Below are 13,060 nucleotides of genomic sequence, written 5' to 3' on the forward strand. Positions count from 1 at the left end.
ATTAATAAACTCCTACCCCCAACATCTTAAAAAAAATGGTGTTTATAAAAATGTTGACAATAATATGAGGAAAGGTTTATTTTGTAATAACTAAAATTTTAAGATACAATTCCATATATAAGATGTTCTCAATAAAAATGCTTTGGAAAAAGACTGGAAGGAAATGGATGAACAATGATGAGATTATTCATGCCATTTAGGTAGGCAATATCAGAGTGGATGAGAACACCAGCTTTGAAGCCAGACAGACCTGAACTGGAGCCCAGCCTCACCACTTACTAGCTGTGTGGCTTACTTGCTGTAAACTTTCTGAGCGTCTGTTTGTTCCTCTGTGAAGTGATGGTTAATACGAGCCTCCTTATAGGGGTGCTGTAAAGATTTTTTTCTAAATAAATTTATTTATTATTTATTTTTGGCTGTGTCGGGTCTTCATTGCTGCACACGGGCCCTCTCCAGTTGTGATGTGCGGGGGCCACTCTTCATTGCAGCGCGCGGGCCTCTCACCACGGTGGCCTCTCCTGTTGCAAAGCACGGGCTCTAGGCACGCGGGCTTCAGTAGTTGTGGCACGCGGGCTTAGTAGTTGTGGCTTGCGGGCTCTACAGCGCAGGCTCAGTAGTTGTGGCGCACGGGCCTAGCTGCTCCGCAGCTAGGGGATCTTCCCGGACCAGGGCTTGAACCCATGTCCCATGCATTGGCAGGCAGATTCTTTACCACTGCGCCACCAGGGAAGTCCCGGGGTGCTGTAAAGATTAAGCAAGAAAATGCATGGGAAGGGCTTAGCCTAAGGCCTGACATGTGGTCCATACTCAGAGAAGAGTGGCAATTATTATTATTATTATCATACTTGTATTTTCCATAATGGAAGTAATTTCTTGAGAAAATTATTTTGAAAAACATATGAGCTGGGTCTTTTTTTTTTTTTTTTTTTTACTATTTTTTTCCTATTGTACAAAGGGGATGGGGGATGGGGAACATCTGGTTAACTGAAGATTCTGGTTAATTAGAGTTTGCTGCATATAATCTTGCAGCTGTGATGCCATACCCTGCAGCACTGGGTCACACTTGCGGGGGAGAGCACTTAGGCACAGGGTGAGAAGCTGATGCTCGAGTCCTATTGAGGTCCCACCACGACTGCACTAATGTTTAGCCACTGATTTTCCTGATCAGTTCAACTGCCCAGTGGGGCCGGTGACACCTGTCCTCTTGGTTATATAGAGGTGTTCAGAGGTAAGGCATCAAAGACTGGGGGAAGATCTTTGAAATGTCTAAGGAAGGCTCTTCCAGGAGAAGGACATTCCTCTTGTGAGCTGTGAATGCAGGGCTGAGGACGAAATGAGCAATTACCAGGGCTGGCAGTGGTGAGACCACACTCTACAACTCTGAGGTCACCTCCTCAGCTCGGGATGATGAGGTCAGCAAGTCAACTAAGGCGGGGCTCCACAATACTCCCTGTTTGTTCAAGTCCTCACACATTTCATATCTTCCCTTCTTTCAAGAACTATGGGACAGGGCTTCCCTGGTGGCACAGTGGTAAAGAATCCGCCTGCCAATACAGGGGACACAGGTTCGAGCCCTGGCCCAGGAAGATCCCACATGCCGTGGTGCAACTAAGCCCGTGCCCCACAACTACTGAGCCTGCACTCTAGAGCCTGCGAACCACAACTACTGAGCCCATGTGCCACAACTACTGAAGCCCGCGTGCCTAGAGCCCGTGCTCCGCAACAAGAGAAGCCACCGCAATGAGAAGCCCGCGCACCGCAACGAAGGGTAGCCCTTGCTCACCGCAACTAGAGAAAGCCCGCGCACAGCAATGAAGACCCAGTGCAGCCAAAAATAAATAAATTATTTATTTAAAAAAAAAAAAAAAAGAACTATGGGACAGAACGCGCTCCCTAGAGCATAAGACCTGTCATCGGTGCTTCGATAAAAACAAACCTCAGAAGAACCAACTATTACCAACCCCCTCCTCCTCTCTGAAAGCCCATGTGCTGGGGATGGGGCAGTAGTCAGTGCCCTGCGAGAGTACAGTTTCTGGCACTGTGTGTGAGATCTTCGTTAAAATATTTTATCTCTTATTTAAAAGACCTACCGCTCATGTCTGGGACTGTGAGGAAGAAAGTGTGACCTGCTAAACCCTGCGTGTGGTGAACCTGCCCCATGCAGGATCCCCTGTGGAACTCTCCTGGGAGCCAGAAGACCTCATCCTCATCCATAAATAACACAGAGCAAGTCCGGGATCCATAAAGTATCCTTGGCCGTAAGTGCCATCCACTAAGTGATCTTCGGAATAGTGAACATTATACTGGCTAAGCCTCTTCCTTCCCAACACTTTCTGATATGATTCCAGCCTGAACTGTGATCTATATATACTATGTTCCTGATCCAGAGAACCCACATTTAATTAGAACTTGCCAGTGTTCTGTATGCTAACGGTCCCTCCACCATTCCTTTTTTTTTTTTTAACATCTTTATTGGAGTATAATTGCTTTACAATGGTGTGTTAGTTTCTGCTGTATAACAAAGTGAATCAGCTATACGTATACATATATCCCCATATCTCCTCTCTCTTGCGTTTCCCTCACACCCTCCGTATCCCACCCCTCTAGGTGGTCACAAAGCACAGAGCTGATCTCCCTGTGCTATGCAGTTGGTTCCCACTAGCTGTCTATTTTACGTTTGGTAGCGTGTATATGCCCATGCCACTCTCTCACTTCGTCCCAGCTTACCCTTCCCCCTCCCTGTGTCCTCAAGTCCATTCTCTACGTCTGCATCTTTATTCCTGTCCTGCCCTTAGGTTCTTCAGAACCTTTTTTTTAAGATTCCATATATATGTGTTAGCATATGGTATTTGTTTTACTCTTTCTGACTTACTTCACTCTCTATGACAGACTCTAGGTCCATCCACCTCACTACAAATAACTCAATTTCATTTCTTTTCATGGCTGAGTAATATTCCCTTGTATACATGTGCCACATCTTCTCTATCCATTCATCTGTTTTTAGTTTACATCTATTTTTAGTTTTTTAAGGAACCTCCATACTGTTCTCCATAGTGGCTGTATCAATTTACATTTCCACCAACAGACCGCCACCATTCCTTGATGTCCACAATGAATTCTGATATCTGAACGTGAGAGGCGGGAAAGGTGGATGCACTAATTTCTGGATACAGGCTACCATTTGCCCTAACTTAAGGATGCTCCTCGACTTCCTCAGAAAGAGCAACTTAGAGGCTGTGCAGACTCCAGGGACTGTTAAGCTTCGTAAGAAGTGAACAATATTCAACCAAAGACACTGACCAATTTATGAAGACTGTTCCTCTAGTTTGAAAAGGTGAGTAAATGTTGAGAGAAACCTGGTTGCTTTGAGCTAGACATGTTCCCTTGAGAATTAAATCAACTGGCGATGAGCTAAAGTTTAAAGATTGAGGTCAAGAAATACTTGACTCTAAGGAAGGTGATAAGATAGATGATGGAGATTTGAAGCCCTCTGGAACCTAGCAGGGTTTTTATATTATTTCCACAAGCATATGTTGTTACAAAGATGAGTATGGCATGATTCTTACCACCCCCCTCCCCCGCAGGAGCTTAGAATCTAGTGAAGAGAAATGCAGTTGACGCTGGTAACTTTAATACCAAGCAGAAGGAAAAAATAACTTTGGAAAAGTACTGAGTAACACGAAAGGGATAAGGAGCAAAGTGTCCAAGATGATTATTCTGAAGCTACTCGTTCAGCCTAGAAGCAGCCCTTTAAACAGCTAGGAAATCAAGCAGGCACCTCGCTCCTTTACCCGCTGCTGCGAAGCTCGTGCAGCCCTCCCTCTCTTATACACCCAAACAAACATTTCCAATTTAATAAGAGACACATTGATTTTTCCTCCAAGAGGTTTCCTCTGGGTCTTAACCACAACGGGGCCTGTGAGAGAAGGACTCATGAGCACGTGAGTCCTCAGGGGAAGGTGACATCTTCTAGGAGGAAAAATAAATGTTCTGCTCGTGGAGGCTGTTTTTTTGTCTATGCTGAAAGCTAAAAATGGCAGAGGAAAGAAACCTCATTCTCTGAGCTTCAAAGTCCATAGTATTTTCCACCTCCTCACCTGAAATAACTTCCTCCTTTTTGAATCCCTCAAGGTCCAGCTGAAGATCCACTTCCTCTAAGAGGCCTCCCTGACCTCCGCACCTCCTCTTTCGTACATCTTTTAACTCCAGTGGCACCTAGCCTTTGACCTTCTCAGTTCGCCCTTCACAGACTGCCCGGCAGCCTCCATGAGATGGCAGAGCTTTCCCATTTGCTAAAGCTTCACGATATCATCTCTCTGAATGCCAAAGTAACTCCAGACTCTTAGCTCCACGCTCCTCTCACGCTGTGGTGGAAAGTGTGCTCACGGTGGTCAGCAGCCCGGGAAGGGGGCGCTACAACTCGCACGTCAGCAGCATGTTAGACCTGTGACCCTGCAGCCACCGTGTGACCCTAAGGTTGCTCATGGGTCAAAGGCAGGATTGTTAAAAGGATCACAGATAACAGTGGCAGTGACCACTGCTCTACGGGTTATCTCAACCACCTTGATTTGTAAGTGTCTTGAGAACAGAGACCAAGATCCCAACAACGTCTGGAGCTCTGCCTTCAACAGAGCTGGTGCTCAGTGAATGTGTGGATAAGAACCCAAGAAGCATCAGAACGCACAGCCTTCTTCTGCCCAAGTCCCACGTTCTTTCGTCCTCCAAGATGGCGACTGGATAGCCAGAAAGGCAGTTCAGAGAGGAGTCTTAGGGAGAGAACTTCTAGGCAACTTCCAAAGGGAGCATAAAGCCCAGATGATGGAATCAAGGCCCACGCCAGCCAGCAATGAGGAGATTTCCTAAGCAGGCATCACAGCTAGCTCCCTTGCCAAGAGCCTGGCTACTCAGCGTCCTTTGAAAACCCATTTCCAAATCATGGCAAACGAAATTTAATTTTAAAAAGGGAAATGATTTATGTGCTACAGGAATAAAGAAGTGACAGAAGCAGGAAAGCTTGCATACATTTCATTTTTTGAAATTAGACCTATAATTTTTTCATTAAAAACAAGGATGCCAAGTTGGGAAAGCCAATGCACTCTGAGCAGAAAATTACAGAGAGGTGCATAAGGCGAGTCCTGTCAGCATCGCAATCCCATGCCTTAAAACGGGTCCGGGAGAACACAGGCTAGTTTACTACTGCCCCCTTCAACTTCTAAAGAGTTCCAGCTCTTAAAGGGCTCGATACTCACATCTGCTTCTCTGATGGAGTGGGAAGCCACTGGGAGATCTGAGCACGGAAATGGTCATTCCGACTGCTGTCTTGAAAAGAGACCAAAGGACAGCAAGGGCTGAAGCAGGGAGACTGGTGTAACATAGACAAGAGAAGACGTTGGCATCAGAGTTTCTTGATCCGAATCCAATGGTTTCCCTATTTTGAATCTTTACCATCAGTCCTTGCTAAACCACTCCAACACATACCGATCCCTCTAAATCCTACCGAACCTATTTCACGTCGATCGTCTAGAGACCTGGTGGTCAGTTATCTGTTTCCTCATTCCGCAGCCTGATGATCTGCGGAAATCCGACAGCTCTTCCCGAGCAGGGACCAAGGTGGGAGGCACGCAAGTATAACGGTTAAGAGTCACACTGTCTAGGTTCAAGTCCTGGTTTTACCACTTGCTAGCTGTGTCCCGTTGCTGTGCTTCAGTGTCCTCACCTGCAAACTGGCAGAGAGCAATGCTATCGATACGCAGTATGCACGTATCCGTTCATTCGTGTAACCGATATTTATTATATCCCTACTACGTGCCAGGTATTGTTCTGGTCCCCAGGCACATGGTTGTGAAAAGACAGAAGAGCTCCTTGCTCTTAAACAGCTTACATATAGTATGGGTGGGGAGGAAGCCGACAGACTAAAACACGTAAAGAGACAGATACAGGAGTTCATTTCCGATAGGGATGAGGGACAGGAAGATAAGGAGACACTGGGCGATGGGACAGAGCCAGATCTGTGGAAGAGGCAAGGTCAGAGAAGACTTCTCTGGGGAGGAGACATTTGAGCTGAGGCTGGAATGACGAGAAGAAGCCAGACCCATGATATCTGTGGAAACACATTCCAGGCAGAAGAACAAACAAACAAGTATTTCTGGAATGAATGGATGTCAAATGAGTTTAAGTAGCAAATGATACCTCATTCTCCCTAGGAGGCTGTATAGGTATGAAATGATTTTGTGCATGTTTTTTGAGGCATCACTGTGGACCCCATATGTGGTTAAGGTAGTATCGGGTGGTGCAAGAGGTACAAGAAGATTCTGTGAACCTGAGTACTTAAGCAGTACCTGCCATGTTCCATCTAAGCGCTTTAAGCGGTTAACTCATTTAATCTTCACAACAACCCCGTGAGGTATGGTCTACACCTAGGAGGTGTGGTCACGGCTATCCCACATTTTGCTAGTACCCTTGCCGCATACTACGCTGTAAGATCCTTAAGAGTAGGGAATTTTTCTGTCTTGTTCACAACTGTATGCACAGGCACCACTTGCCGCACTGTAGGTTTGGAATAGATATTTGGTGAAACACAGGATTGGATATGGGCATACTGTGTATCAGACAACGTCCTGCCCTAAGCATCCCCAGAGAGCCTCACCCAAAGTCCAAGGAACTTAAATCAATCCAGTTTCCCTGACAGGATAGAATGAAGGAGTTCAGAGAGAATCTTCATGGATCAAGAAGATTTTAAAAATCAAATGAACACAGACTTACTCGGGACCTCATTCCACCAACCCTACCCCTAACCAGCACTTTTGCCTGTGATTTTTCAATGACCTGGCTCCTTCCAGTCGTGTGTGGTGTGTGTGTGTGCGTGCGCGCGTTTTAACTGATAAAAATATCTGTTTCACCCTGGAGAGGAACATGTTGATCTTGCTAAAGTAATAGGATATAACTTTCTTGCTTTTCTCGATAAAATCCTAGGTGAAATATTAGTCAATGTAGACACAAATCCTTTCTTCTGGGGTGAACAGAGTGTATTGAACCCATCAGTCCAAATAGTTTCTAATAACCTATGGAGTCCACTCAGCTACAAAAGGAGTCCAGAGTTATTTTAAAATACATTTTAAGTTCTAAAAACAGAAGAGAAATCCACTAATCCTACCCACTTCATATATCACGACTCCGTACATTAATTTACAATAGCAACATAAAAATTCTTTTTATTAACCCCCAAAAGGGTTGGCACCCTAGCTTCCAATGCCTCTGCCCAAGGAGGCCTGTTCTCCAGTCCTCTTTGTGTCTCGCTGTCCTGGAAGCCAAAGCCCCATGTCCACCATTCCATGTACTCTAGAGCACATCCCACACACCTCTACCAGCAGACGTATTGCGGTTTGGTTGACTGTGGTATGATGAACTTAACATTCTCTCTGGCCCTGCTTTGGCAGCTACATGGAATAAAGAGCAGGTAACCAGGAGTGGTCGTGGTGAGACCATCCTCTATGATAAACAGAACCTCTAGAAAACTTCCAAGACAAAGCAGTCCTCCAAGCGAGATCTCTGAAGGTGAAGGTCTTCCGCGGAAACAGCAATGTACAAGAAGCACAACTCCTTTGCCACCCGGCTTCAGTTAAAGAGAAACATCTGCCTTGTTATCATTTGGGAGGTGGGTGGGCACTGTAGGCAGGCAGGCAGGGGAAGCCTGAATGTGGACATGGGCCAGGAACAAAGCCATCAGATCATCGAAATCCACTGAGACCATGAAACCTACTTTGGCAAGAAAAAGATGTTTACTCACTTACAAATTCCCATGATCTTTAACAAAACAACTGCCTTTCCTTTCATTTCCAGCAAAGCATGTGATGTTTAGAGGGGAAGAGGCAGTGTCATCCAGCTCGTTCTTTACACTTCAAAATAATTTTATAGGTCCTGAGTTTTCTTTCATAAAATGTCAAGGTTTCATCCCCTCTTCTGTTTCCCTCCCTCCCTTTGCTTTTTCTTCTTTTGTCTATAATGTCACTATTTCACCCCACAGGAAAATGGAAAGTTCAGGGCAGAGTCAGAAAAGCGTCTTTAAAACATACTGTAAAAAGTAGAAAACTATTCTTTTCCATTAAGGTTCCAGTAAGAGCCCCAGAGTCTTAGGAAAATGGTTCCTTTATTATTCAAAGAGGAAGATAGGTTTAGATGACTACGTACAAGTTGTCTGAGGCTTAAGACTCCAATAGAAACAACAGAGAATCTTCATTTATCAAGAGAATTAAAAAAAACAAAATCAAGCGAATACAAATTTTTTCTGAGCCCGGCAAGTGGGCTGTTACTACTGGATTTTATAGATGGGACAAGTGAGGGGCCTTACGTCACTTGCCCAGAGCACAGCAAATCAGACGGTTGAGCCTTGATTAAACCGGGGCTATGTGCCTATAAGCCTAGCACTCTTTTTATTCAATACTATAACATGTTACCCTGCAGCCCCTCAGCAGAGGCTATGTCTTAATATTGATGTAGCCAACTTCTCCCCGGGGATCAGGGTTCATGGTGTTCTCCATATGGACCAAACACCAAGATGACGGTCCACCTCATCTCTGTTCCGTTCGGGTGATTTACCACATCCTTCCTTTAACCTCATCCCACTCCTTGGTCAAGAAGCCCATGCACACACGCACACGTGTACACACCATCTGCCAAGGAACTTAGAAGCATGACTTCTTATGTCTCTGCAATTCCAAACTCAAACCAAAATAAACCATACTTTTATTAATTTTTTAACCAACCATATCTTTATCCATTTAGCCTCACCCACCTTTAAAAACTGATTTCACCTCATTTACATTGGGTCTGCCTCACATCTCTGATAGAAGCCAATACCTTAAAGTTATCCATTTATCTACCATACTGCGGGTGCCTCTGTTTGGATTTAGCTGTCGACACCTCACACATGTGAAATCAATTTGTGTGATATTAATGTAAACATTGTGCATTATAAACTGGTGGACATTTTATTGTTCTAACAGGAAAAACAGACAAAATGTGTGCAGGTGTGTGTTTTCTCTACAGCACAGACAATAATAACACACTATAAATGACAGTACGTGTTTTACAAAAGGATCATCACATTATAAAAAAGAGGTAAAAGTAAGGTGGGGGGCTGTCAGAGAACGTCTTATGCTCACAGATTCTGACAGGACAGTGAGGGGCAGGAATTATACGCAGGGTAAAGATTTTTATGAAAAAAAATTGCCATTCATAATGTCACTTTCCCTTCATTGTTATTATAACCTCATTTCCTAATGGCATGTGCAAGACAACCAGTTTTCATAATGCTTTGGTGCGGAGTCCCTTGCTTTAGTTTTAAAAATAGTCAACTCTCTTGTGCTAAGAAAACAGCACATTGCCTTTCAGAGCATTGTAACTGACAAGACGGAAGAAAGCGGGCAGGATGTTGAGGCTGAAGCTTTTCAATCACCTAACATTAATAGGATTCAATTTATGCTTATGTCATAGGTTTAGACATTGTGCTGCAATGTAAGCCAGGAAGGGGCTTGAGTAAAATACACTGAAGAAAGCAGATGGTGCGCTATCAAAACCCTTCAAGCCTCAAAGAACCTTTCCCAAGGAAGGAGAACAGTTAATTAAGACCAGGATATATTTACTCTATGCTGAATATCTCAATGTAAATAAAAATCAAAATGACACTACTGTCATGTGGGACTAAAGGATGAAATTTCATCTATTCTCTTTTTCTTTCATAGTTTCTAATCAAACTTTTCATTAAACAGCTTCATAAAATTCCATGGAGAATTTATTTACCGGGACTCGCTGCAGATTTAAAAGCCTGACTTTTATTGTTCAATTAAATCTGTTATTCAGTGGACGACATTAAAACAATGGAAAAGGGGTGGGGTGTCTGAGCAGCTGGGCAAGGTTGTCACACGAGCAAAGTCCAGTTTCAGAGATGAACCTGGGGTACGGGAGTAAGCTGGATGGCACACAGAGGAAACGAGGGGACATCCCTGCTTGAGAAAGAATGCCCAGATCCGTTCCAAAGCCGTGGCCTGGGTTTGTCCCAGCCCAGGTCCACCGACTCACATTCATGTCCTACTGGTAGAGCGGGCATCAGGCCACTTATAAATCCCACACAGAGAGCACGGCCTCCTGAGGGTGATGACTAAGGGCAAACAAATCTAAGAGAGACCAGCAGCTGACCCAGGGCAAAGGCAGCCATTCCTAATGGAGGCCGGACCCGAATTTTAAATGATCTAGGTATTTCCAAAACTTTTCTAATAACCTCTCTACCTATTTTTATTTTTTAAAAATTTTTATTGGAGTAGAGTTGATTTACAACGTGGTGTTAGTTTCAGGCGTACAGCAAAGTGAATCAGTTATGCATATACATGTATCCACTCTTTTTTTTTTTTTAAGATTCTTTTCCCATATAGGCCATTACGGAGTGCTGAGCAGAGTTCCCTGTGCTGTACAGCAGGTTCTTATTAGTTATCTATTTTACATATAGCATTGTGTATACGTCAATCCCAACCTTCCAATTTATCCCTCCCCTTCCCGCCACTTCTCCCTACTGTTAAAAACCAGATCCAGCTCTGCCTTTTCCATAAGGCTTTCCCTGACCCATCACCATGATATGACCATCCTCTCCGGCCAGGCCACCTCCTGCATGCCCCCAGCTCACTGTGAAATGCCTTGCCTTCTACAACACTCACCCAATACTTCATCACTGACTTTCCTGTAACATGAGTTAACCTTTCAGGGGCGTTAATCCTGTCTTCCCCAATTAGATTTTAAATCCTCCAAACAAGCAAAGACTGTGTTTTATTTATCTTTGGAACACCCCCCTCCCACCCTCACTCCGTAACCCCATTTAATAAAAGAAAGCAAAAGATATATTCGTTAATGAAATAAACATTATTTAATCGTAGGAAAGCAGACACTGTCCTTTCGAGAAGAGCCTTGGAGGTATTTTATAGCAATTTATGAATTTCATGTGTCAAAGGCGTAGCTGCTAAATGCTATGCACTCTTTGCCATCAGCTCCACCATTCATCCACCTGGTGATATGGCTAATAAAATTTGATTTTTACAGCCTAGGCATACTGTTACCTAAATGACATCTGACCAATTACTGAAGTCACCAAACGTGTGGTACAGAATATATACTGTGCAGAAAATTCATCTGCGGGCCCCCCGGCACCCGCGGTAATCTGACAGAAGTGTTTCAGTCATCTGGCAGTGTTTAATATTAGGAACATTTGTTTAATGCCAGTCACTAATTAAATTTATGTTCTTCCACCAACTGTTGGTTGGAGAAACCCAACCCCGCGTTTCAACAAACCCTTTAACCCATGTTGATTTCAAATATAACCAGTTGGAGGTTTAAAAGGAATTTCTCTGGAAATTGAGATGTATGACCAGAAGTGCAAGGTGGGGGAGGGATGTTGGTGAACGTGTTCAAATTGGGTCAGAATAAGCTTTTTTTCTGTTCACTTCCTAAAATGAAACCCTGTAAGAAGTCCCAACTATCTGAAGTATAAACTTAACTAAAAAAACCTGATAGTCTACTTTTTTAGACTAGCCATCTAGAAGCTCTTTAAAGGTACCTTCATTCCAAAAGAAAGCTTCCACCTTAAGAGTCTGGAGAAGAAAAACAGCATTAAAATTAGCTATACCAGAAGAAGATTCCGGAAAACATTCAAAAGTCAGATGCTTGTGTTTGTGAGAACATTTAAAACTAATTTAGTAACTCTTAAACAACCATTGTGATCGTTGTTAAACTGCAACTTCTATTACCAATTCTAGATACAACAGCTTTGAAACTCCATGACTAATAACTCTTAAATTAGCCAAAAAGGTTAAAACATTTTTTCATTATATTACACTGTGAAACTCTAATTTAGAATACTCTTAAATGAGGGAAAGCATTTTTTCAGTTCTATTTAGTTTCAGGAATTTAGAGACCTCTTGAGCAGCAAGCAGGACAGAGAAACGCTTTGTCCTGGGAGTAGGGGCTAGAGATGAAAAACTCAAAAGAGAAGTATTGAAAAGGGAAGATTTATAAATGTTGATCTGAAAAGAGAGTATGTTTTAAAAATGTATTAGATACATTCATCTACTTGAATAAGAAGGTTATTTGAACATTAAGAACGATAAGAAAATCATAACTTGCATAAACACTACCACCCTCTTTTAGACCGATAATCCAGAGTTGTGAAAGGCACCTGGAAAAAGTTTGTTAACAACAAAAAAAAGTCACGTCTAATCAACTTAGGTCCCCTTCCTCTCTTTTCTCCCTTTGTTCTTGGATCAAGATGAGCCGTCTGGTCACCTTACCCTCATCTGCCCACACACCTACCTACAATACCCCCGCAGCAGCTCCAGGGCTGCTGGAGTCGTGAACAATCAGACTGGAGAGGCCACCGTGGACCCCCAAACCACGGTGAGGCCTGTAACGGCTGAGCAGAATAATCTGAACCTGAATAATCCGCAAAATTAGGCATCCTCGGAAAGACATTACCCAACAGAATCAAAGAATGTTCTGCCCCAAGGGACCCCCTCATACTCTCTAAGCCAAGGGTCTCCACTGCGTCTGCACCCAGATACCCACACGGGAGCCAGCACGGCTCAGTCATCACCCCGCTCACTCTACGGTGGTGATTCCCAGAGAAGGGAGGGGGTGAGAGCTGGGGGTGTCTTTGCCTCTGTAAGTATAGGAACTGCCAGGCGACACGTGTACTACGATGACGTGCCCCCTGGGTATTCTGATGTCCCTGCCCAGCCTATTGAGAACCACTGATACGATCCAATCTCTTCAAGAAAGAGATGAGAAAGTGAAGATGTGAGAGATGTGATTTTATCTTGCCTCCAGTCTTTCACGGCATCATGAAAGGTCTTCTAAACTTAGGATGTGCTCTCTTCTCCTCCTTCCTTTCTATCTACAGAGATCTCATGACCAATCAGCTGTGTTAACAGAGATGCAGATACAGATATGTGTGCACATATCCATCTCTGATGGGCACAGTGTATAAAGATATATGTATATGACAAAATTAAGGGGCATGGGG

General features: G+C 43.8%; 1 protein-coding gene across 2 annotated transcripts in view; it reads right to left on the reverse strand.

Annotated features, from left to right (window-relative positions):
* The window catches only part of ARID5B (AT-rich interaction domain 5B), a 184,850-nt gene that overhangs the window by 81,324 nt on the left and 90,466 nt on the right, over positions 1 to 13,060 (reverse strand). The window lies entirely within an intron of this gene.

Source organism: Neophocaena asiaeorientalis, unplaced genomic scaffold, assembly GCF_003031525.2.
Source record: "Neophocaena asiaeorientalis asiaeorientalis breed wild unplaced genomic scaffold, Neophocaena_asiaeorientalis_V1.1 scaffold183, whole genome shotgun sequence".
NCBI classification, from domain to species: Eukaryota; Metazoa; Chordata; class Mammalia; order Artiodactyla; family Phocoenidae; genus Neophocaena; species Neophocaena asiaeorientalis.